The sequence below is a fragment of the Trachemys scripta genome, chromosome 1 (genome assembly GCF_013100865.1).
Source record: "Trachemys scripta elegans isolate TJP31775 chromosome 1, CAS_Tse_1.0, whole genome shotgun sequence".
Taxonomy (NCBI): Eukaryota; Metazoa; Chordata; order Testudines; family Emydidae; genus Trachemys; species Trachemys scripta.
The window spans coordinates 233,606,806-233,633,281 of record NC_048298.1 but is presented as its reverse complement, the minus strand read 5'-3'; the positions used below and the strand labels follow the sequence as shown (position 1 = coordinate 233,633,281).

Sequence of the window (26,476 nt, the reverse complement as noted above, 5' to 3'; positions counted from 1 at the left end):
CGATCTCCTGAGTCCGCCAGTCCTAGTCTTCCCCTTTAGGTTTGCTCTCAGAGTTCCACTCTCTCCCTCAACTCACAGTTTCTCCCCTTCCCCACATCCAATCTCTTTACCCAGTCAGTCCCAGTTCCCTCTTCCCAGCTCCTTATCTGATCTGTCTCTTCCTTCCCCCACACCCAACTCCCACTCCACTGGCACCCCGCCCCAGAGTCAATCCCTTTGGCTCGTCATCCAATCTCAGCCTCTCCCCATACCCACTCTGGCTCCTTGTCCCACTCTCTTTGACCAGCTGGTCCCAGTTCTTCCCTCACTTCAGCTCCTTGTCAAATCTGTCTCTTCTCTTTCCCTTCCCTCTCCCACTGGTTCCCAGACCTAGTCTCCTTGTCCAGGCAATTCCAATCTCTCCCCACTCCCAGCTCCTCAGCTAATGTCAGTGTTTCCCTCCCAGAAAATTGGCTCCCAGTGCCCCCCAGCCCTGTCTCCCACACTGAATCCAAATCCCAGCTCCCAGCCTCTTTGTTCAGCCAGTCCCAGTCTTCCCCTCCGATTCCCAGTCTCCCCAGACCCTACCAGTCCAACTCCCAATCTCCACCCTCTAATGCCTACTCACCAAACTATCCTCCAACTCCCAATCTTCTTCCATCCATTCCAGTCTCACTAGGTCTACCTATACTACAAGGTGCTACAGTGAAAGTTCCATTTTCAGTACTCAGAATCCTAGAAAGCAACAGAGGGTCCTGTGGCACCTTTGAGACTAACAGAAGTACTGGGAGCATAAGCTTTCGTGGGTCAGAACCTCACTTCTTCAGATGCAAGAATCCTAGAGTTAGAAGGGATCACAAGGATCACCTAGTCGAACCCCCTTCCAAAATGCAGGATTTATTGTGTTTAAGCCATCCCAGACAGATGGACATCCAGCTTCCAATTGAAAACCTCCAGTGAAGGAGATTCCACAACTTCCCTAGAGAGTCTGTGACCATTGTCCCACTCTTCTTACAGTTAGGAAGTTTTTCCCTGAGATTTAATCTAAATCTGCTATGCTGTAGTATGAACCCATTGCCTCTTGTCCTGCCCCCTGTGGAAAAAGAGAACAACTTTTCTCCATCTTTTTTATGGCATCCTTTCAAGTATTTGAAGACCGCTATTGTGTCCTCCCTCAATCTCATCTTTTCCAAACTAAACATACCCAGTTCCTTCAGCCTTTACTCATATGGCTTGCATTCCATACCTTTGATCATCTTTGTTGCTCACCTCTGGATCCTTTCCAGTTTCTCCACATCCTTTCTACACAGCTGAGGCCTAACCAGTGCCAAGTAGAGTGGTACTATCCACCTTCTGTGACTTGCATGCAATACCTCTGTTAATGCAACCTAAAATTGCATTTGTTTTTTTTTGCAACAGCATCACATTCCTGACTCATGTTGAGGTTGTGATGCACCATGACTCCCAGATCCTTTTCCGCAGTGCTGCTGCCAAGGCAGTTATCCCTGTATTCTGTGTTTTTTCTTCCCTAAGTGTAGCACCTTACTTTTGTCTTTGTTGAACTTCATTTTGTTGTCTATAGCTCAGTTCTCCAATTTATCAAGATCCCTCTGAATTTTAGCTCTAGCCTCCAAAGTGTTAGCAACTCCCCCCACCCCAGCTTTGTGTCATCTGCAAATTTGATCAATATGCTCTTTATTCCTATATCCATGTCATTAATAAAGATGTTAAAAAACACCAGATCCAGAACAGATCCATGTGAAACCCCACTTGAGACCTCCCTCCAATCTGATATCCTTCCATTAATAGTTACTCTTTGTTTGCAGTTGTTTAACCAGTTATGTATCCACCTAATGGTAATTCTGCCAAGCCTGCATTTCTCCAGCTTACTTATCAGACTGTCATGTGGGACTATGTCAAAAGCCTTGCTGAAGTCCAGATACACTATATCAACCACATTCCCCCTATCCACCAAACCAGTTACCCTATCAAAGAAGGAAATCAAGCTGGTTTGACATGATTTGTTCTTGGTAAATCCATGCTGACTGCTAGTGATTACCCCTTCATCCTGCAGGTATTTGCAAAATGAACGTTTTATACATTGCTCCAGTAGCTTCCCACGTATCGAATTCATGCTGACTTATGTGACATTATGTGATAGGAATCCCAATCACTTTAATTATTACTAGTGGCAATGCACATAGTTTGGAGCAGAAAAATCCAAAACTAGTCCAGAATTTGAGGTAGTCAAAACTCATTTTCTAGTTAATATAACGTATGTTATATTTTTAATATGTTACATAATGGCATTTTATGTGAATAATCCACTTTAGTGGTCTACTTTAAAATTATTGGATAGCAGTTGCCAGCTTAAATTTGTATTCCCACAAAAAGAGAAATGCTAGAGTTTGTTTCTGGGAATCAGGGCCTGCAGCAGAGCCAATCTCCAGGCACTCTAACAACACAGCTGACCTGTAGTATGCTGCCTAGTTGGCTAAACCACCTGATTGGGTGGAAGAGCAAGGAGAGTGGCTCATAAACCCAGCAGCAGCGGCAGTTCAGTGGCTGCTCAAAGCATTCACCCACTGCTGAGATAAACCTGGTCCTGTCTTGCCATGCTTCCTGGTTCTGACCTTCAGCTTTGATTCCTGGCTACCGAAGCCAGCTGCAACCAGTAGGCTCAACCACCCATGTCCCAGTCTCTGACAGCTGGAGCTTGAGTGTCTTATTTGAGAGTCTTTTTACATTTCAAAATATAACACTCAGTGTAAGAATTCCCCATCTGGATATATCCCACAGAGAATGTAAAAGATGCTACATTTAGAAATGCAAAAAGAAACTTGAGATCAAAATAAAAAGTCAAAATGATAGGAAACAGAGTAAATTTTGTCATGTTTTAGCAAAACCTGGAGATAATGCAAGGTACAGAAATGTTGATACAACCTTGAACTAAAAGTCTTTAGAAAATATTTGTGGATGTACAAGATCATGATATAATGTGATGCATTGGTAAAATGAAAATAACAGTTTACGTATAACAGTTTTCCAAGGATGAAGTGCATTAGTGTTGAAGGAAAGAAGACTAACAAAAAAAGGTATCTGTTAAGTATTTTTTGAGGGTTATTAGAGATGCACAGAGTGTTGATTAAATTGGAAAGTGGCACAGTACATCAACTTTATGCAGGGAGTATCCTTTGGCAATTGAGGAAATGTGCATAATGTAAGCCTAATAGCTAAAGTCAACATTCTTATTGCACAATCTTTGTAGAACTTGAGGATGGGGTAAACAGTTTGTAAAGTGTCTGGAATGGATAGAATTATAGCTAAGGAATCTCAGTAAATCTGTAGATTTACAGTGCACTAATTTTGAAGGGTGAAAAAAGATGGTGTTCTTTATTTTAGAAAGGGGATAGAAGAAACTTTTGCAGCGTATTGAAGAGAAGAGTGAAATGTAGTGCAAGTGCCTTTGGAAAATGTACACCCTTTCTGCTAATCTGAGACAATGACACTGCTCCTGCAGTGTGAGTGACGGAGCATTCACCTGCAAAGCACAGAGATTCGGATTCAAGATCCATCGCTATTCGAGGTCTCTACATTCCTTAGCACATATGCTTGTTTATATAAAAAGGTGAGGTGCATAATGGCCTCTTGCTGAATTTCTGTTGAAATATCACAGCGGCAGGGTGCCTGGCTGGCCACATCAATATTTTATTCACACATTGCGACTCACCCTGCTCTAAATTGAAGTCCTGTTTCAGGGTCCTGTCCTACACACTGGTACCTCACCGGATACTTCTGTAGGGACCACAGCTATCATTGCTGAGCAGACCTTGTAGAGGGAGTTGTGAGGTGGAGGTCAGTGATGGCACCAGCTGCCAATGTGCAAATACTGTTCACAGAACCCTCAGTACTGCTGTGATCATTAGCCAGACCACCATTTCCTGAGGCCCAGATAAAAATATTTCCCTTACCACGATGACCCTGGAGGAAAAAAAACAACAAAACAAAACTGAACTTTCCATTCAGACATTTTATTTTAAACATTCCGTACTATATGGCTGCCAAGCTTACAAAGTGTTTTTGATTATGTAGCTTTCAATTACCATAGATTTAATACAGAAAAACGTGTGCTCTTTAAGGAGCCTTGTAATAGCTGCAAAATATGATTCTTTTTATGTACCTATACATTAACACTGACATTCGTTCACCCATTTAATTAACAATATTTGAATATAGTTTCCCTTCATGAAGTAATGGTATCTTTTTATACCCAAACTGAATAAAAAGAGAGAGAGAGAGAAAACCCATCACTTTTGATGGAGATAGAATGGCAGTACCCAGGTTCATTCAGAAATAAACACACATAATAAAGTGCTCCTTTGTGTTATGGTTATTGAAACATTTAAACCTAAATGTGAACTCTCCTGCGATGAGTGGAAGGTTTTATGGAAAATCTTGGGTGGTAAATGAACATTTAGGTTTTGATTTCAGCAGAGAACTTCCAACTTTTGCAGCTCTTTCTTTCAGTGCTTTCAAAGCTAGCCTGCTGGGACTGGAAATTTTCATGTGTTTAGGATCCTGGTAGCAGCTATAAATATCTTTGTGGTCATTACTGTAAGTCTGTTTGCAGTAAAATCTAGATCATCTATTACATGACCATCAAGGAGTTGAATTCCGAGGAACAAAAAGTTAAAACTCCATTGCTAATGTAAAACTTTAGCAGTGAGATAAAAGATATATGGCAGAAAGGGGCAAACTAATGTGTTTCAGTTACCTGCTTTTCTTGAATAATATTGACAAATCCATGAAGACTAAAATTAACCCTTGATTATGCAGGCATAATGGAGGATGATCTTCTTGCATTTGGTGAATAATGTGCCTGCAAGTATTAAAAATGAGGAGTAGAGGGGAATTAAATGTACAGTTCACATCATATGGAAAATGTTGAGCTCTGTTCGAGATCTCTTCTGTACATCCGCCAAAGGGCTGCATTAAAGGTTCATGAGAACACAACCACAATAGTGTGTTCAGAGACAATAGTAAAAAAATTGAAGTCTAAATCTATATAAACAAGCTAGCCATATATATAATACACAGGGAAATATTTTGAAGACCATATCTTGGGCAGACTCACTCTCTTGAATACATCATAGGCAATAACATTATGTGCCATAAAAGTGCTTAATTCTGACTATTTCATAGTTCATCTTCATGACTTAGCTAACATATTTCTAAGGTAGCAAAATAACTTGTATCAGGAAGTTAAAACCAATCTTTCATGTAGAATTGGGATAAACTAGTTTGAAACATCCAGAACCCCACAGAAATCCATGGAATTTCCCCCCCCCCTCAATTCTTTTAAATTTTGGATTTGTGAGGCTATTTTCTTGTGAGATTACATATGATTAGACATTTCTTGTAGGAAGGCATATGAAAACTTAGAACAACCTTTCCATAAAAATACACATCTGGAAAAGCTCAGCCCTTCTCCCAAAAAAAACCTCCTTGAAAACAAAAGAAACACAACATATTTAGTATGGAATATTTTAATATTTTGGTCAGATCTACTTTCAAGTCACTAGAAGGAAAGGAAGGCCATAGTTTCTCTTGGAACGCATGGAAAAAATGCTTAGAAAGGTAACTTTGAAATGACATGAGCCACATTCAGTGGAGTACAAGAGATATTGCCCTGAAAAATATGTGTATGTTGATATGGTCACAGAAGACCCTGTCCCGGGAATCAGAGTGGGAGCAGGCCTTGGGGAGGAATGGGGGTGGAGCATGGGTGTGGCATCGGGGGGAGGAGGCTGAACAGGGTCAGGGCCTTGGAGCAGAGCAGGAGGGGTGGGGCTGCAGTCTGGGAGCTGATGGCCTCCACACTTCTAGGGAGCTTCCAGCGTTCACACCCAGCCTCCCCAAATGTAAAAGTCACACACCACCTATGGCCTTCACCAAACAAGGACACTCCACCAAAGAAGTAGATCGCATCATGGAAGGGGCTACCCAAATGTCCCAAGAGAACCTGCTTCAATACAGAAATAAAATCCCCTTTGATCTCACACCCCTAGTTGTCACCTACCACCCCACACTGGAACCCAGACAGGGTATCATCAAACAACTACAACCCATACTCAAAGGAGACCCCATCCTGAAAGAAATCTTTCCTGAACCCCATCTTCTGGCCTTCAAGCAATCCTCCAACATCTCCAAGCTCATGATCAGAAGCAAGGTCCCCACAGACCAGGCCACACCAACTCAAAATGTCACCAGACCCTGCCAGAACAACAGATGCAAAACCTGCAGACATATCTCCACAGCTACAATGATCAACTCCCCCCACAACACATCTTTCAAGATCCATGGGTACTACACATGCCTATCACAACATGTGGTGTACCTCATCCGGTGCACTAAATGCCCCAATAGCAACTATGGGCATGTTCACCCAGCAAAGAAAAACCTACGGCCTGCCGGTGCCAGCTGACTTGGGCTCACGGGGCTTGGGCTGCAGTGCTGTTTCACTGCTATGTAAACTTCCAGGCTCGGGCTGGAGCCCGAGTTCTGGGACCCTCCCATCTCGCAGAGTCCTAAAACCTTAAAATATGTGTTAACTACTTAGGCTAAACTATCTCTTTGATATTGTATTTAGCTGTGACACTCTAAGGACCTTTCCCAGACCTGAGGAAGAGCTCTGTGTGGTTTGAAAGCTTGTCTCTCTCACCAACAGAAGTTGGTCCAGTAAAAGATATTACCTCACCCACCTCGTCTCTCTAATATCCTGGGACCAACACGGTTACAACACTGCATACAACATGGGAGAGTATGACTTTCTCAGATTTATTCATTATCCAAAATTATTCCCTGAATGATGTTTGCTAATGATTCTTGGAAGGTGTCTCATTCGTGAGCAGTTCATTGCAAGTATTTGATACTCAGTATTTCTGTGTTGGTTATTCATAACTGGACACTTCCTATGGTGCGTTTCTCTGACTGGAAAAATATAATTCCTAGAATCAGTTTTTTGGGGAGGGTAAATTATCATGCTTAAGAATAGAAAATTCACTTTCTATGAATATTTTCTAATATTGATTTAACATTTTTCCATGAATATTGAAACAATGTGAACTAAGTTTTGTGGAATTATTTTTGCAGTATCCACACAGCTCTGGTGGAAGACTACTTAATAGAATTGTTATCATAATTTTTGTTATACTATTTGTATACTATACAAATAAGTTTGTCCAACAGAGTAATGGAATCTTGTGACTATCCAAAGGCTTCATGATGTTTTTCATCCACAATAAGATAGTAATGGCAAATAATGGCCCTGATGCCATGAAAGCCCAAGATATGGTCTTCAAATTTAGCTTCAAAGCTAAACTTCTTCTTACCTTTCAGTCTAGTTGAACACAGCAACAGACACAATTTCTTCAGGGAAAGTGAATGTACTGGTACATATGTATTGATGAAAGACCGATTCTTTGTATTCGTGGAAAGTAAGATTTCCTGAAACAAGTAGCTAGCTTTGAATATATCGAAGCAAGTGTTTAGAAAAGGAGATATGAGTATTCAAATGATCCTTACAAAGTATTAATTGCTCCAAAAGAAAATATTGTGTATGATAATTTATCCTGGGAGATACAGCTTTGTTTGGCCTTTAATTGACCCTTATCATGACTCAATGTTTTGGATTTAACTCCCACTATGGCTGAGATGGCCTTGGTCTTTAATAAGGTAGGTCACAGTCCTACACACATGCATGTTAATAGTCCCATTACTATTCACATGAGAAAAGTTACTCACATGCATAAGCAATTGCAAGTTTTCTGTTAGCAGGAATCTAAGGCAGGTCTACACTAGAAACGTGTGTTGTTACAGCAATGATGGTTTGGGGTGTGACTTTTATTTTTAACAACATTTCTATACTGGCAAATGCCCCAAGTATAGGTAGAGTTATACTGGCATAAAAGTACTTTTGCTGGTAAGCTTATTTGGTTTGCTGAACCTGGTATAAGCTATGATGCTTAAATCACTTTTTTGCTAATATAAGCTAGGATGGCATGCTAGGATAATAGAACTGGAAGGAACCTTGAAAGGTCATGGAGTCCAATCCCCTTCCTACACAGAAGGACCAAGTACTGTCGCTGACAGATTATTTTGTCCAAGATTCCTAAATGGCCCCCTCAAGGATTGAACTCACAACCCTGAGTTCAGCAGGCCAATACTCAAACCACAGAGCAATCCCTCCTACTCATATGCTGGTATAGTGTTGCTAGCTCTCAAGATTTTATCATGAATCTTGCAATATTTGGTGTGACCTAGTGAACAGAGCACTGAATGGGGAATCAGGAGACTTGGGTTCTGCTGGGTGACCTTGGACAAGTCACTACAGCTTCCTGTGCCTCAGTTTCCCATTCAGTCAAAGGGGACTAATGCTAGTGATATCATTTGAAATGCGCATTGAGATCTATGGATGAAAAACACCAGATAAAAGCAAGGTGTTATTATAATTATTGTTCTTAACACCCGAGCTCTCAGACTCAAAAGATTGTGTGAGATTCTCAGCTTTCTTTTCCTTTCTTTTCTTTCTAAAGGAAGATTCTTGCTCTCATCGTTTCCAAAAAAAGTTTTAATATGGGAAGTGAGTTAACCTTAAAAGCTCAGAGACTAGGAGTCAAATTATAATCTAATTTTATTTATCTATCATGATTTTAAGATAGTCTCATTATTTTTTGGGACCTGGTATGATTTTTGAACATTTGGTATTGGCAATACTGCCAGTGTTGATCTTCCAACTCTGTTAGGCCTGGTCTACACTAGGCGTTTATGTCGAAGTTAGCGCCGTTACATCGAATTAACCCTGCACCCGTCCACACCGCGAAGGTATTTAGTTCGACATAGAGGTCTCTTTAATTCGACTTCTGTACTCCTCCCCGACGAGGGGAGTAGCGCTAAATTCGACATGGCCATGTCGAATTAGGCTAGGTGTGGATGGAAATCGACGCTAATAGCTCCAGGAGCTATCCCACAGTGCACCACTCTGTTGACGCTCTGGACAGCAGTAAGAGCTCGGATGTTCTGAACTGCCACACAGGAAAAGCCCCGGGAAAATTTGAATTTGAATTCCTTTTCCTGTCTGGCCAGTTTGAATCTCATTTCCTGTCTGGACATCGTGGCGAGCTCAGCAGCACTGGCAACGATGCAGAGCTCTCCAGCACTGATGGCAGTGCAATCTCAGAATAGAAAGAGGGCCCCAGCATGGACTGATTGGGAAGTCTTGGATCTCATCGCTGTGTGGGGCGATGAGTCCGTGCTTTCCGAGCTGCGATCCAAAAGACGGAATGCAAAGATCTATGAGAAGATCTCTAAAGACATGGCAGAGAGAGGATACAGCCGGGATGTAACGCAGTGCCGCGTGAAAATCAAGGAGCTGAGGCAAGGCTACCAGAAGACCAAAGAGGCAAACGGACGCTCCGGATCCCATCCCCAGACATCCCGTTTCTACGAGGCACTGCATTCCATCCTCGGTGCGGCCGCCACCACTACCCCACCACTGACTGTGGACTCTGAGGATGGGATAGTGTCCACGGCCGGATCCTCGGACATGTTAGCGGACAGGGAAGATGAGGAAGGAGATGAGGAGGACGAGGCAGTCGACAGCGCTCACAACGCTGATTTCCCCGACAGCCAGGATCTCTTCATCACCCTTACAGAGATCCCCTACCAACCCTCCCCAGCCGTTACCCCGGACACAGAATCTGGTAAAGGATTATCCAGTAAGTGTTGTAAACATCTAAACATTTATTTGTAACAGAACATGATTATTAACAATTTAAAAAATGGGTTTCTCATGATTAGTTTGATTAACTTAACGGTTCAGTCATGGGCAGTGCAACTATTTGAAAAAAATCTAGCAATGTCCGGTTTTGCATGATTGTCCTGCCCAAGCCGCTCTACTGTTTAGTCCCTGCTACTGCAGCTACAGTAAGATGCGGTCTATATGTCCGGGGATGGAGCAGAAATCCTCCTGGGACATCTCAAGGAAGCTCTCCTGCAGGTAATTTGAAATCCGCTGCATTAGGTTCTTGGGGAGAGCGGCCTTATTGGGTCCTCCGTAGTAGGACACGTTGCCGCGCCACGAGACTAGCAAGTACTCCGGAATCATTGCTTGGCACAGCATGGCGGCATACGGCCCTGGTCTTTGAAGGCTTTCCCGGAGCATTCTCTGTCTGTCGCTCTCAGAGATCCTCATGAGGGTGATGTCGCTCATGATGACCTGCTTTGAATGAGGTAGGGGAATGTTAGTGTTGGGACTGCTTTACCGTTCCTTTACAGAACTGTAACCGCTGGTTTGCAGCCACGCGGTGGAGGCGGGAGAGGGTCAGCCGAAAGGGATCGTTCCCGGGGACAGCCGCGAGGGTGTGGGACAGGAGCAGACTTCCTGCTTGCCGGATTGCTGGCAGCAGGGACCGACATTGATTTCAATGTGAAATGAGGCCATTGCTAATATTAAAGTTTTAAGCTGCCACGAATCTACGGCTTACCATGTCTGCGTGCAAGAGCAATTCCGTTGTCCTGACAGGGTTCTCAAAAGTGCTCTGCAAAACCCCAGACACTGAATGCGAAGGCCGAGAATTCGACCTTGTGCTGAGTGCGCATGTGATAGGTGCTGTGCATGGTCCTGTTCACAGAGAAAGACTATGTTTTTTGTTCACAACTACATTTATCTTTCTGAGGAATTCACTCCCTTTTTCCCATTCCCACAGCCCCATCTGCGACTGTCTCACAACCTAGCCTGTCATCACACTCCCAGAGGCTAGGGAGGATTAGGCATAAGAAGAAGAGGACACGGGAGGACATGTTCTCAGAGCTTATAGCCTGCTCCCGAGCCCAGGCAGCACAGCAGACCCAGTGGCGGGAGAACTTGTCCCAAATGCACCAAGCCAACATGGATCGGGAGGAGAGGTGGCGTCAGGAAGACCAGCAGGCGACTCAAACCCTGCTTGGACTACTGAGGGAGCAAACGGACACGCTCCGGCGCCTTGTGGATGTTCTGCAGGAACGGAGGCAGGAGGACAGAGCCCCGCTGCAGTCCATCTCTAACCGCCCTCCCCCGCCACCAAGTCCCATACTCCCTTCACCCAAAGTGCACAGAAGGAGAGGCGGCAGAGTCCCTGCTAACTCTCACTCCACCCCTGCAGAGAGCTCGAGCAGCAGAAGGCTCTCATTCCCCAAAGTTTGACAAGTTCTTTCCTTCCCGCCTGACACAAGCCCCCGTCCAAGTTTCACTTCCCAGTCCCATGTGTAGTTGATAATAAAAAATATGTTTCTGTTAACTACTGTTTCCATCATGTTCTTTTGGAGGGGGGGGGGAAAGGGGGTTGGTAATTGGACAGAACAGTCACCTTTGGCAGGGTACATAGTCGGGGGCAGGCACAGCAGCAGGGCACATACATAGTGCAGTGATGCAGTGACTACTTACCCTGGTTAGTCTGGGAGGTTCTTTTCATGTTATGTGGTGGGGGGTGGGTTGCTCTGTGACTTTGTGTCAGGGGAGGGCAGTTAGAGATCTTAAGCGGCGGTCCTTAGGCAGGATCACAGAGCCACACAGCAGGGGATCTGTAACCGTCCCCCCCCTGCCACAAACTCACATAGACCCCCCATACACACAGTCCGTATCAGGAGGGGTGACAGGCTCCGTTGAAAGAACCATCCCACCGCAGCGGAGCCTGTCAGTCCTTGAGTTTAGAAGCTGCATTCGCGCGACTACACTACACCCGCTCCGCACCACAGTCTGCGTCCCAGTTTTAAAAAATTCCCGCGAAAACAGTATTAAAGAAAACGGTGTGCTTTAACAAAGTAGAACTATTTTTATTTTGAAACGTGTGTTGGAAGTGGGGTGAAGGCTTCTCTGTACACAAAATTAGAAAGTCACAGGTTACCCTGCTCACTCAGGAACTTTGCTTTCAAAGCCTCCCGGATGCACAGCGCTTCCCGCTGGTCTCTTCTAATCGCCCGGCTGTCTGGCTGTGAGTAATCAGCAGCCAGGCTAATTTCCTCAACCTCCCACCCCGCCATAAAGGTCTCCCCCTTGCTCTCACAGAGATTGTGGAGCACACAGCAAGCTGCTATAACAATGGGGATATTGGTTTCGCTGAGATCACAGCGAGTCAGCAAGCTTCTCCATCTCCCCTTGAGACGTCCAAAAGCACACTCCACCACCATTCTGCACTTGCTCAGCCGGTAGTTGAAGAGTTCTTTTTCAGTGTCCAGGGCACCTGTATAGGGCTTCATGAGCCAGGGCATTAGCGGGTAGGCTGGGTCCCCGAGGATCACTATAGGCATCTCCACATCCCCAACAGTTATTTTGTGGTCCGGGAAGTAAATACCTTGCTGCAGCCGTCTAAACAGACCAGAGTTCCTGAAAACACGAGCGTCATGAACCTTGCCCGGCCATCCGACATTGATGTTGGTAAAACATCCCCTGTGGTCCACCAGTGCTTGCAGCACCATGGAAAAGTAGCCCTTTCTGTTAATGTACTGGCTGGCCTGGTGGTCCGGTGCCAGGATAGGGATGTGAGTTCCATCTATGGCCCCACCGCAGTTTGGGAATCCCATCGCTGCGAAGCCATCTATGATCGCCTCCAAGTTTCCCAGGGTCACTACCTTTGGCAGCAGTACATCAACGATTGCCTTGGCTACTTGCATCACAACAACCCCCACGGTAGATTTGCCCACCCCAAACTGGCTCGCGACTGACCGGTAGCTGTCAGGCGTTGCAAGCTTCCAGAGGGCTATGGCCACTCGCTTCTGGACAGTCAGGGCTGCTCGCATCCGGGTGTCATTGCGCTTCAGGGCAGGGGACAGCAACTCACAAAGTTCAAGGAAAGTTCCCTTCCGCATGCGGAAGTTTCGCAGCCACTGTGATTCATCCCAGACCTGCAGCACTATGCGGTCCCACCACTCAGTGCTTGTTTCCTGTGCCCAGAATCGCCGTTTCACAGCATCAACATGACCCATTGCCACCGTGATGTCCTCGGCGCTGGGTCCCCTGCTTTCTGAGAGGTCTGTGCTACTCTCAGACTTCAGGCCATCACCGCGTTGACGTAGCCTCCTCGCCTGACTTTTCTGCATCTGCCTCAGGGCAACCTGTATGATAAGCTGCGAGGCGTTGAGAGCGGCCACAACTGCAGCGATGGTTGCAGCGGGCTCCATGCTCACAGTGCTGTGGCGTCCGCGCTGTCAATGACTGGAAAAGTGCGCGAAATGATTTCCCGCCGGCGCTTTCAGGGAGGGAGGGAGGGCGGGAGTGATGGACGGATGACGACAGTTACCCAAAAGCACCCTGGCCCCTTTTTTTTTTACCCAGAAGGCATTTGCGGCTCCACCCAGAATTCCAATGGGCGGCGGGGACTCCGGGAACTGTGGGATAGCTGCCCTCAGTGCACCGCTTCCAATGTCGACGCTTTCCCCGTTAGTGTGGACTCACAAAGTCGAATTACTGTCCTTAGTGTGGACACACACGTTCGACTTTGCAATATCGATTCCAAATATTCGATTTAAGTAAAATCGAACTACTCTCGTAGTGTAGACAAGGCCTTAGAGACTAAATCAGGCACATATTTCCAGTGCATGTTAAGTATACAACTTTATTAGCTCAGTAACCGTGGAGCATTTGCTTTCATGCACTATTAATAATAAACAGTAATAATGTGCATCCCTCATCCCACTTTGCATCAGTTGAGGAATCTGTTTTACAGGTGGATAAACTGAGGAACTTGAGGCTAAGGCTTCAATTCTCTAATGTGCAAAGTATTTCCTCACTTGCTTAATTTTTAAAATATGACCTATCTCATTGAGTTTACTGGGACTATGTACATACTTAAAAGTTAAGTGCATACTTAAGTACTTTGTGAGATCAAGCCAGAGCGGTCAGCACTTTGCAGGATTGAGTCAGAGCAATTCACCAGCAGAGTTAAGACTAGGACCCAGTCTTGTCTCCTTGTCTCCTTGGTTGGATCACTAGACTAAATACGCACAAGCTCCTCCCGTGGTGAATTTGTTTGGATATATATAAAGACTTTTTAAGATCCCTATAACACAAATGTTAAAAAAAAAACCTAAAAGGCTAAAGGTTGGTATTGCTAAAGACAGAAATCCAGTTATACAGATAAGACAAACTCGCAAACAAATAAGGGCAAAGACATGACACGTGTGAGCGTGCGAAGATGGATGCTCCATGCAGCTGATGGAGCAGCTTGAAGAAAGAATCCTCAAAGAATCAAGAATATACAAATGTAAAGTGGGAATTAAAGGCTAGACAAGAGCATCACAGAGAAAGATGCACGAATGATACACTGAATGGGTAAAAAATGCAATGTTGTCACAAAAAAGACAAGTGCTACACTGGGTTGTGTTAATTAGAGTATGGCGTGTAAGACAGGGGAGACAGTTTTTCCGCTCTATGTGACACTTGCTAGGCCTCATTCAGAGTTCTGCATTCAGTTTGGGCTACCACATTTTTCAAAAGATATAGACAAATTAGAAGGACTTAAGAGAAGAACATCAAAAATGATAAAAGGTATTGAAAATAAGGCCCATGAGGAACGATTAAGAGAACTGGACATGTTCAGTCTAGAGAAGAGAGGGCAAAAGGGAGAATCATAACTCTCCACAGCTGCATAAGGGATGATACAAAGAGGACAGGGACCAATTATTCTCATTAGTCAATGGGGACACAACAAGAAGTAATGGCTTCAGCTACAACATAGATCATATAGGTTAAATATTAGGAAAAACGTCATAACTCTAAGAACAGTTAGGTCATGGAGCAAGCTGCCAAGGGATTTTCACTGGATTTGTTCAAGGCTAGATTTAAAGGCAATCTATCTGGAATGGTTTAAGGTTAATGAAATAAATCCTGACACAGTATGTGAGGGAAAGAGGAGAGAGACTGAACTAAATGACCTACTAGAGGTCTCTTCACTGGCAAATGAGTCTATGACCCTGTGCAGTACAATGGAAGGTTTATTTGCTATTAATATTTTGCATTATATAATCTCTGCACGTGTTTCAAAAATAAAATGTACAGAAGTGCTTTTTGGTCTTAAATGAGTACTTAAAGTTATTTACAATTTTAGAGATAGTACCACATTTCCAGTGGTCCGGTTGGCTAGTCACTCGTGCATAAGTATTAGCTGGGGGGAGGAAGGGGAAAACCCTGCTCTTACCCAGAGGAGCAGTAAGCAACACTCTGATCTATTCCAGTCTCAGAATGGTTCTTAGGCTAAATGTGTGGTTGGCACTGCCCCACTCCAACTTTTGGAAAGTCTCTCTGGGTATGGGCAGGATTTTGGCTTTGTTCTTTATAACCCTCCTTCCCCCCACCCCGCTTTCAGCCCCTGCAAAACAATGGTCATTTCCCACCTCTTCAAAAAAACAACAACTATTAACAACACAGTTCGCTTCTTATATATAACATATAAGCAGATCAACGTCTTTCCCTAAAACTGTGAATCTTGTGTTCCTGGTGTGATAGTGCGTAAAGCAATCTCTTGAACGAAGCATGTTGCCCTACCTCCATGTGTATGTAAGGCATGACCTACTAACATGGTTGGACCTGTTGAAATGCATCAAAACAATGCGTATCAACAGATCTAAAAATAACCATTAATGCCAGTTTCACTATCTAGTATGCTAGCAACTTGTATTAATAATCTAATTACAGATAAGAAATTCTTAGTTTAGAAATGCAAATCAGATTAATATTTAGCCAAACTGAAGCACCAATATACAGTGAAAGGAATTTTTTGTTTTACTTTACTGAAATTCTAAGTGTTCTCAAACCACTGCTTAATGCTATCTGCTGGAATAGACTGGAAATGAAGTAGGTATATGAGTTCCCTGCATTGCCATCTTCTGCCAACAACCATTCCAGTGCCAGTCATAAATTCCCAGACTAAACAGTTTAAAGTTGGCATTCTCATGTGCGATGCTGTACTTATGTTAAACTCACAAGATTGATTCCCTGAATTCAAAGTATTCTAGCAAATGACTTATTAGAAATACATAATTTTGGATGACAACCATATGTCTATGGTAGATTAATTTGATATTTGAACAGAGTATTCTTCTTATCAAGAGAAATTTGTGGTGCTATTTGAACTATTATAGCTACAATAAGGGTCAGTCAGCTATCAGTTCTAAACTCCTCCTTTCAGAAGTTGAAATCCAGTGCTGGCTGGGTCCTGGCAAACAGATCTCAGACAAGGAGAAATGTTTTTTTAGCAACTGAGGCAAATATTGGTTTTCTATATTTATGTTTAGGAGATTTTTTTAAAAAAAGTTTACCTGCTTTAAGACAAATTCTTTCCCTTGTGTAACTAACATGGCTTCAATTTAAATTGGAATTTGTCCAAGCACTAGTTCACGCTGTAGTCTAATGGCTTAGGTATTTTGAAAATGGAAGAGAGAGAAGTACAAAGGTTTAAAAATGGACTGCAAAACAAAACAAACAGAAAAAAGCTTCACAAGCATTTTTAAATGTGGACTTAATATGCATGTGTAGCAGCTGGATTGACACAATGGACCATAACGGCGCCTTCAGGTTTCTTTCATACTGTATTATTCACTCTGCAGTCAGAGTACTAAAAACAATTTTTGGGGGTGGGTGGGGGAGAGAGCCTATATTTTTGCAAACAGCTGCATTTAGACAACAATAGCACAGGCGATTTTCTCATGTGAGAGTTCCAATATAAACATCGGCTTGTTTGATTTAAGTATTGAGTGACTAGATGTAAGGGGGTGCATAGGGTTTAACTCAGAGCAGCATTTGGCCCAACTGCTAGAAAGCCTTTAAACATGGATTCAATATCCAAAGAGAACGTAGCCCTGCCTTTTATTTCTACATCCGCCCAGCTTCTAAATCACATCAAAAGTGCTTTAAAAATGTTGCTTATATAACTGAGTTTGTTTTCTGTTACAAACAATAAAAGATGTGTTGGATTTATTGAGCTATTTTATCTGATTTATGAAATCTACTCTTGTCCACTCTAACCTCGTCTATTACAAGTAGATGTACTGTAAAAGGAATACTCAGGTACTGCCATCAGGAAGGACCATGTGACTTTAATTATTTATGAATTAATATGTCACAAATATGAAGCTTTGAGACAAGCACATTTCCCAGCTGCACATTTTGTGACTTGTGATTTTTCTAAATGGAACAGATGAAATAATGACTCTCTCTCATTCCCTCTGTTCCCCTTGTATATTGGTTGGTTTACTTGCCATGACTCTGGATATGTAAAGACAGGTAGAAATACTTACAGAGATGTTTATCATACAGAGATAGAGTGTAAATTAAACATGCCAGTACTTTATCAGCTGTGATAATAAACACTTGATGCCAGAATGTCTTTTCCCACAAGTGAAACCATCATTGTTTTTTAAATATCTCATTTTGCTTTTAGTGATGCAAAAAATAATTGCATGTCTAGTGTAAAATTACAGAATGCCAATGTAATAATGTAGTAAAATCCTACAAGTGAAGGGTATTACTTTAAACACCAACAGAACGGAAAAAAAAAGGCTTAGTTAAAGCATTAACTTTATTTGTTCTTTTAGGGCTAACCAACAATTTGGTTGATATTATTAAATGCATATTTGTTTGCTTTGTCCTGCAGACTTAAAAGTCAAGTTGAAATTAAGCTCAGATGGCTTAATTGATGGCATAAACATAAGGGCAAGAAATATATTCAGAATACATATGGCTGTGCCATCTGATGTAAACAAGTAAAGCGGAGATATATATATACATATATTTATTTAGTTCCTAGCTGGGCACATACATTGAAATTAAAGCCCATTTTCAAGCATGACCTGCGATAATCAAATGCATATAAATAAACAATAAACCAAGATAACACAAAAATAACAACAATTACAACAACTTCTAGTCATCATGAGGTATTGTTTCAGTTCCATCTTAAAATGGGAAAAGCTCCCAATTGTTCTTAAATCAACTGGTAACTGATTCCACATGTGTGGAACCTTGAAACAAAAAAGCTTTTTGTCCCTTGTTTGTATTCATTCTAGGACATGCTAGTCCCAGAGCCTGAATAGAGTGTAATGTATTAGCTGCTCTGTGTGAATGTAGCAGGTTGAAATAGTGAATACTAACTGACACTGTGCTCTAATTGATATTTTGTGTATTTTTGAAAAGTGTATGGCATTTAAAAAACACCGACAGCAAAAATTCTTATGTGCGGTTGACATTGCAATGGCTCTGGTCAATGGAGAGTGCAACAGAAATCTATGGCATTTTGCATACTATTCAGTATCATGCTTGATATATACTTACATGTATGGAACATATTGTGTGGAACATGATTATGAAATTAAGCTTTTGGAACTTCGATAACAGACTTGTTTCAGCTGCATTATTAAAAAAAGGAAGAGACAATCCTCTAATAGACAGATTGAAATGGAACTTAAAGATGAAATCCTAAAGAAAAATTGTTATTTGTGCTCCTTTTTCTTTTGATATAAAAAAAATTAGAGCGCGTTTTTATTCTGTCTTTCAAAAATAGGTTTGCTTTTTTATTTTCATTTTTTTAAAATTAGAAGTGTCAGGGTCTGATTTCCACATCTTTCCTTGATGAGCCCTTGGAAGACGAGAGAACTGGTAGGATTATTATGACATCAAAAGGGAAAAAGAAGACTAAAACCTCTTCAATAGAAAGAGGATGGGATGTCTAGTCAAACAATTTAACTCTTTTATTTGTATAGCTCAAATTCCTGCAAAATACTTGAGAGAAATACTGTTTATGAAAGAGTCAACCTCCTTTTAAATGAGGGCTGAGAAAACTCACAGTTGTAAGGTTCTCCAGAAAGCCTTCAAGCAAAATGACTGAAGTCAAGACTTGATATTGCTAAAGTTTAAAAAAAAAAAAGCTTTTTGGCCCTTTTCTTTGTATATATCATAAAGAACCAGTAAAAGACACAATCTATCTATCTATCTATCTATTGCTTCCAAATCCATCATAAATGTCAAATGGTGTGGAATCTTGCACAACCACTGAGAGTCCAAAACACAGCAGACATGCTATATTTCGACTGTGTAATGGAAAAAGAGAAGAGTGGCCAAGGCCCAGAAGGTTAGATACCAGGGTGGTAGGTGCCTCAGAAAGTCTAATCCATCAAGGAAAGAGACTGCAACTCACTGTATGCCACAGAGCAAAGGTACCAGAAGGGGTGCTTGTGAGGGAAATGATAATCTGCTACTGATCAGGACTGGATTGCTTCCCCCAGGAATAAGGGAGGAGCAGTAAAGAAATTGTGTTCTCCAAAGGGCAGATGGTATATGAATAACATATCCTTGAAGGAGCAAAAGGTGGATGTGGGTGGATGTATAGCCGTAGCTAAACAACAAAGTAAGAGAAGCAGTGTGAGGCAAAAAGGCATCCTTTAAAAAGTGGAAGTTAAAAAGTGGAAGGAAAATAGAAAGGAACATAAATTCTGGCAAATGAAGTGTAAAAATATAATTAGGAAGGCCAAAAAAGAATTTGGAGAACAGCTAGCCAAAGACTCGAAAAGTAATACCAAATACCAGAAGCAGGAAGCCTACTAAACAAACAATGGGGCCACTGGACGATTGAGATGCTAAAGGAGCACTCAAAGACGAAAAGGCCATTGCGGAGAAACTAAATGAATTCTTTGCATCGGTCTTCATGGTTGAGGAGATGAGGGAGAGTCCCAAACCTGAGCCATTCTTTCCTCACAAATCTGAGGAACTGTCCCAGATTGAGATGTCATTAGAGGAGGTTTTGGAACAAATTGATAAACTAAACAGTAATAAGTCACCGAGACCAAATGGAATTCACCCAAGAGTTCTGAAGGAACTCAAACGTGAAATTGCAGGACTACTAACTGTAATCTGTAACCTATCATTTTAATCAGCTTCTGTACCAAATGACTGGAGAATAGCTAATGTGATGCCAATTTTTAAAAAGGGCTCCAGAGGTGATCCCGGCAATTACAGGCTGGCAAGCCTGACTTCAGTACCAGGCAAACTGGTTGAAACTATAGTAACAAACAAAATTGTCAGACACATAGATGAACATAATTTGTTGGGGAAGAGTCAACATGGTTTTTGTAAAGAGAAATCATGCCTCACCAATTCACTAGAATTCTTTGAGGGGGTCAACAAGCACGTGGACAAGAGGGATCCAGTGGATATAGTGTACTTAGATTTTCAGAAAGCCTTTGACCAAGTCCCTCACTAAAGGCTCTTAAGCAAAGTAGGCTGGCATGGGATAAGAGAGAAGGTCCTCTCATGGATTGGTAACTGGTTAAAAGATAGGAAACAAAGGGTAGGAATAAATGGTCAGTTTTCAGAATGGAGAGAGGTAAATAGTGGTTTCCCCCAGGGATCTAAACTGAGCCCAGTCCTATTCAACATATTCATAAATGGAAAAAGGGGTAAACAATGAGGTGGAAAAACTTGCAGATAATACAAAACTACTAAAGATAGTTAAGTCCCAGGCAGACTGCAAAGAGCTACAAAAGGATCTCTCAAAACTGGGTGACTGGGCAACAAAATGGCAGATTAAATTCAATGTTGATAAATGCAAAGTAATGCACATTGGAAAATATAATCTCAAATATACCTATAAAATGATGGGGTCTAAATTAGCTGTTACCACTCAAGAAATAGATCTTGGAGTCATTGTGGATAGTTCTCTGAAAACATCCAGTCAAAAAAGCGAGCAGAATGTTGGAATAATGAAGAAAGGGCTAGATAATAAGACAGAAAAAATCATATTGCCTCTATACAAATCACGGTATGGCCACATCTTGAATACTGCGTGCAGATGTGGTTGTCTCATCTCAAAAAAAAAAAAAAAAAAAAAAAAAAAAAGATATATTGGACTTGGAAAAGATTCAGAAAAGGGCAACAAAGAGGAGAGAGTAATAAAATTGTGACTTTTCAGCTTGGAAAAAAGATGACTAAAGGGGGATATGATAGAGGTCTACAAAAGCATGACTGGTATGGAGAAAGTAAATAAGGAAGTGTTATTTACTCCTTCTCATAACACTAGAACTAGGTGCCACCAAATGAAATTAATAGGCAGCAGATTTAAAACAAACAAAAGGAAGTATTTTTTCAAACAATGCACCGTCAACCTATGGAATTCCTTGCCAGAAGATGTTGTCAAGGTCAAAATTATAACAAGGTTAAAAAAAGAACTAGATAAATTCATGGAAGATAGGTCCATCAGTGGTTATTAGCCATGATGGACAGGGTTGGTGTCCCTAGCCTCTGTTTGCCAGAAGCTGGGAATGGGCGACAGGGGATAGATCATTTGATGATTACCAGTTCTGTTCATTCCCTCTGGGGCACCTGGCATTGGCCACTGTCAGAAGACAGGATACTGGGCTAGATGGACCTTTGGTCTGACCCAGTTTGACCGTTCTTATGTTCATAGGGTCTACAAACTGTGTAGGCCCACTGCACAATGCTGCAAGTGAAGGGATAACAGACATGGCTCACTGTCCAAGTGCTCTGAGCCCTACTTCACACGTAGCTCTCCCTCAACAAAGCCCTTGTATTCAAACTTCATTCTGGGGATGAGGATTCTGAAGTCTAATGCCATCTCTATTCAATTGTTTTTGCCCCGCACAGCTCCTGCAAAGTCTTGCGCAACGTAACCAGTCTGGCTCAGTGCAGGTGGCCTCCACTAGGTAACTGAATCTTGTTTTTCCTCAGTTTGGAGAATTTTCATGTTCAAATTTCTCAGATACAGAATGACCTATATTTCTGCACGAGCAGAGGGCAGTCTTTTGAGGGGAAAGACACTATGGGTGAAATCCTGCCCTCACTGAAGTCATTGGGAGATATTCCTGGAGGAACCAGAATTTCACCTTATGCCTTCTCTTGAACTTTAGGCAGTGCTGCTCATTGTCTATATCAAATCTATTCAGTTGCATGGTCTCTCTTACTGGGGAAGCTGTGGTCCAGTGTCTTTGATTATTGGAGCTACCTAAATAAAATAAATTAAAAACAATAAGAAAAAAAGTTAACGTTACACAGTCTTTGCAAACTGATAAAAGTAGGGCAAATGTTGAGCCTAGCAACTACAATAACATTCCTTTAAATTTTAGGCCTGTGTGAAAATCATCTTCTTGAGATCAGGAGTCAGATTAATATAGCGGTACTGTAGTGACACATCATTTAATGAGTTGCCAATTACAGGATAGTATTTTTCAGTAACATGGCAACTATGTGCAAATCCACTGGAAACTATGGTAGCTCTGCAGCAACCCTAAGTTAATGCTATGGCATTATAGCCTTATATCATGGTCAGTCAACACTTTACCTCCAATGGGTCTCAATATAGCAGTTCTAGCTGTACTGTTTTTGCTATTTCAGTTCTATGTTGTTCACACAGTTTTTTTGGAGGTACTAATTTATGGTTGAAAGTTTTTGTCACTACTACCATTACTCCTTTCTACTAATCTGCTGATAGAAATGGAACAGCTCCAATATCCTCTGTCCAGCATATCTCATGATTCTTTCCTTAATTAAAACATAATGGCTTTTCAGGTTGGAAGTGTCTGTGCGAGGGATGAGAATTCCTAAATCTAAGTTGATTACCTTGTTTAGCACAAAAGAAAACACTTTAAAAGAAAAGCCCTGTACTTCTATCTTTCTGAAAAGTCCACATCTGATCACATTTTATATTAAACAACCCAGAGCTTAGGACAAAAGGAATCAGGTTCTCTGTAGCAGAATACCCAATCTTCAAATTTAAACTCAACTCTTTGGAATAGTTTACCTAAAGGCAAATACTGAATCCTTTAAGTTTCACAGTAGGAAAGTCTGAAAGGATTATATTCTGAGGTAGCTGAAATTTTGAAAGATTACCTCTTCAAGCCATGAAAGTAAGGCAGGGCAAGCCCTTCTCCATGGGCAGATCCTGCTCAGCACCTTAGTAGGTTAGTCAAAGAGGTTGTTATTCTTTCCTCTGAAGCAAATCATGAGGGTTCTCCCCCCTGCCCGCCAACAGTGCATGAACCTGAGCTCAGCTGGAAATAGGGAGGAGGGTCAAAGACATCCACTTCTCTGAAGGAGGGAGGAAAAGGGCTGCTGATCAGGCAGCGGGTAAGGGAAGCTGGGAGTAGATTACAGAGCACAGGGACTGCTCCAGATGGGTCTGAGAGAACCAGGGAGTCCAGGGAAGAAATAGTCAGAGGGTAGTGGAGTCCAGATCTGGGCCTGGGCCCTAGTGGAGCTCAGCACTGAGTTTGGGTGCATGGATGTTCAATATTCAAATTCAAAGCAATGCAAGTCAAGAAGTGAAAGCGTGTGTTACTCAGGTCAAATGGTTTCCATAGACAGCGATGAAGATGATGAATTAGAAAACAGAATTACCTTGGGCTGGGTAACATTCAGCAGACTAAAGCAGTTTCTTACAGAAGGGATGCCACATTGCCTGAAGTGAAAGTTGTATAACATATGCATTCTGCCTGCTGGCATGTATGGTGCTGAAATTTGGACACCATCAAAGGAAACGGAAAATGTCATGAAGATAAGGCAAAGAAGAGAGGTGAAGGCAATGCTTGATATCACATTGAAGGACACGAGAACTGACATGTAGAGTTGGAAACAAAGATTTGATGTCATCATGAGTACAAAGAGTAGGTAGAAGAAGCTCACTGGCTTGCTCACTAGGTGGGGGATGGAAGAGAATCAAAAATGGTTTTTAAATGACTGTCCATAGATTGCAAATGAAGCAGAAGCCAGCTGTGAGTTACATGGAGAGATGAGCTGATGAAGTTGCTGGGATGAGAATGGCACAAAATCAAAATAATAGTGCTTTATGGAGGAGGCCTTTGTCCAGCAGTGGACTGACAATGGCTGACTGACTGACAGAAGAAGAAGTGCCTAGAGACCCCAGTCAGGGATTGGAGTCCCATTGTGCTAGATACTGAGGAGCTGTGCACACATCAGTAAGAGGAGGACTGAAGTTTCTACTAGTCTTGTTGGAAACACTACTTCTTAAGGAGAAACCCGACAAAGACTCTGCAAAGTCCCTACAATATGTGCCCAGGAAATCGTAATTGCATCTTGTGTGTTATTATTTAGTTGTAAGATTTATAACTGTAACAATAAACTGTAAGCACCATAGAGATGTCTACTCTAAGTGTTGTTTTAGCACAGATTCGTTTTTGGAGGTGAGTTTAGCAGAAAGCTTGGGAACTAGTGAAACTATAATAAAGAAAATAGGGCACTTCAATAAAAAACTTGATACGTGTAGAAGTGAGTAAGAAAAGTGAAAAGTACAGATGCTTACCTGTTTACATAATTTAGATGGAGAATAACCCATTAGCTAAAGAGTAAGCCATCATACATTTAGCACTTGAGCCTTTTCTCATTGAAGCAGATGCAAAATTCCCTTGGACATCTGTGGGAGACGGATGACCCCCTTTAACACCTTATTTAATAGTGATGGGAAAATCACATCTATTTTCTATTTGCATTTTAGTTGTGACTTTAATAAATAAATAAATCAACAAATAAATTAACAAATCACAATTTTTTCCAGTTCTGTAATTGAGGAGATGATTAGAATTGGGGCTAGCCCCTCCCCACCCTATTATGGAATTAAAGCAGAAGATTCAGCCATGAAAAATCCATGCATTGCAGAGACTTGCACATATCTTGGGATCTGCCAGGGACAAGGAATTTTCAGGATTTCCACTACATTGTCAGCTGTCTCTCCACTGTGCTTGGGTAGTATTGGCTCCTGCAGAACAGGTACTGCCTAAGACTCCCTTGACCATAGCTAACCCTGGAACCATATTCCCATGGAGTTTTGACACTGATGTGGAAGCAGCAACAACAACAGGTACTGTAGACTTTGTCTCCACATTCTTTGCCTCTCGAGCCCGTTCCACGCAGGAATCTCTGGGTGCATAGCCCCGCCATCACCTCCACCACTAGCAGAAGTGGAGGGAAATACAGAAATCAATTTGACTAGTTACCTGGATTTTTCAAATCTTATTTTAATCATTTTTTACCACTTTACAAGATGAACAACCAAACTCTGGGGCAATATTAAACCCATATCCAAACAGTATGCACCTAAAAACAAGTTTTCAGTGGTGAAAAAAAAAATATAACACCAACCAACCAGCCCTGGCTTCCTTTTTCAAGAAGACAATGCACCGGATAAAAATGATTATAAAAGAAATGCTCATTTTACATTATAGCACAATAATCTGAGCACAACTAGGACAGTAACAGAGATGACGTTTAGTTTGTCTGCTCTTCTTTCCCATCTCATTAATGGTTTTGCCATGGGTTCCTTTGGGTCATCTATTAGTAGAATACACTAATATTCATTTAATCCCTCTACAACCAATTATACATCCCCCTTAACCAATCTCTCTTGCTCTTTGCCTACAGAATTATGTCTAATGAAGTATATCAATATTGAGGATTCAAATGCTAGCAGCCCCTGTCTCCATGAAATAATTATAACCAGTAAATATCACACACGTAACAGCACAGTGACAACATCCAGAGATTGGGAACAGCATTGTAATGATATTCAAACAGGAATCCAGCACCCCCTCAATCCTAGAACCATTAATAACTGCAGCTGGAACAATTGACAGAGGGGAAATGAATCATTCCCTTTGACGAGAACAAACCGATATTAAAGTGTAATAGTTTATTAAACAACTGAGTTTAGGAGTTAAATGACTAAATTGCATCTCCATGGGTTTCTTCGAAGTACTATCTGATCACAATAATGGATTGCCTGCAAACTTTTATCTTAGCCATCGCCTCTGGAGTTATGCTTTTAAATTATTTAAACATGGTATTAATGAAACATGCTATACTGGTAAAGAAACTACTTTTATCACCACATCTGAAAGACAAAATATATAGTATGCACATAAGAAATATCCACCTTCCAAAGAGCAAGAGCATCTTCCTCTTGTTCCCCTCTTTCTCACTGCCTCTTCCGCAAAAATTTGCAAAAGTAATTTGATTGCCACTATTGTTGTTGATTCTGACTTGACTTCAAAAAAATCAAAATAATAGAAACCATTTAAAACATCTTTGTGCACCTATTGTGTTGCATTATGATCCACCGTGAATATCCAAGTACAGCACATTGGAACATATCACTGAAGCACGAGACTGTATCACATGCAAAAAACATACAAGAATTGAGACTGTATATTCAAATATATATATCATATAACATACACACAGTGGCTGATTTTGCACAGGCAAATATATTTCTGGCATTTCCTAACTTTTGAGTACTTGACTTTGCAACCTTAATGTTCTCATAACATAGATTAAATATGTTTACACATATATAAATTGTCTGTTTTTTTTTTTTTTTTAAGGAAATTGATCAAACAAAAATTACACTGTACGGAACCAAACTGACTATCACGTAGGTCATCAATAAGG

The 26,476-nt window shown here is 41.7% G+C and overlaps 1 long non-coding RNA gene across 1 annotated transcript in view; it reads right to left on the bottom strand.

Moving 5' to 3' along the window:
- Positions 1-26,476, bottom strand: part of LOC117871365 — a 46,101-nt gene that overhangs the window by 7,402 nt on the left and 12,223 nt on the right. Inside the window, exon 3 of the long non-coding RNA XR_004644205.1 lies at positions 3,710-3,960. This is a non-coding gene — a long non-coding RNA (uncharacterized LOC117871365). The remainder of the gene's footprint in view (positions 1-3,709; positions 3,961-26,476) is intronic.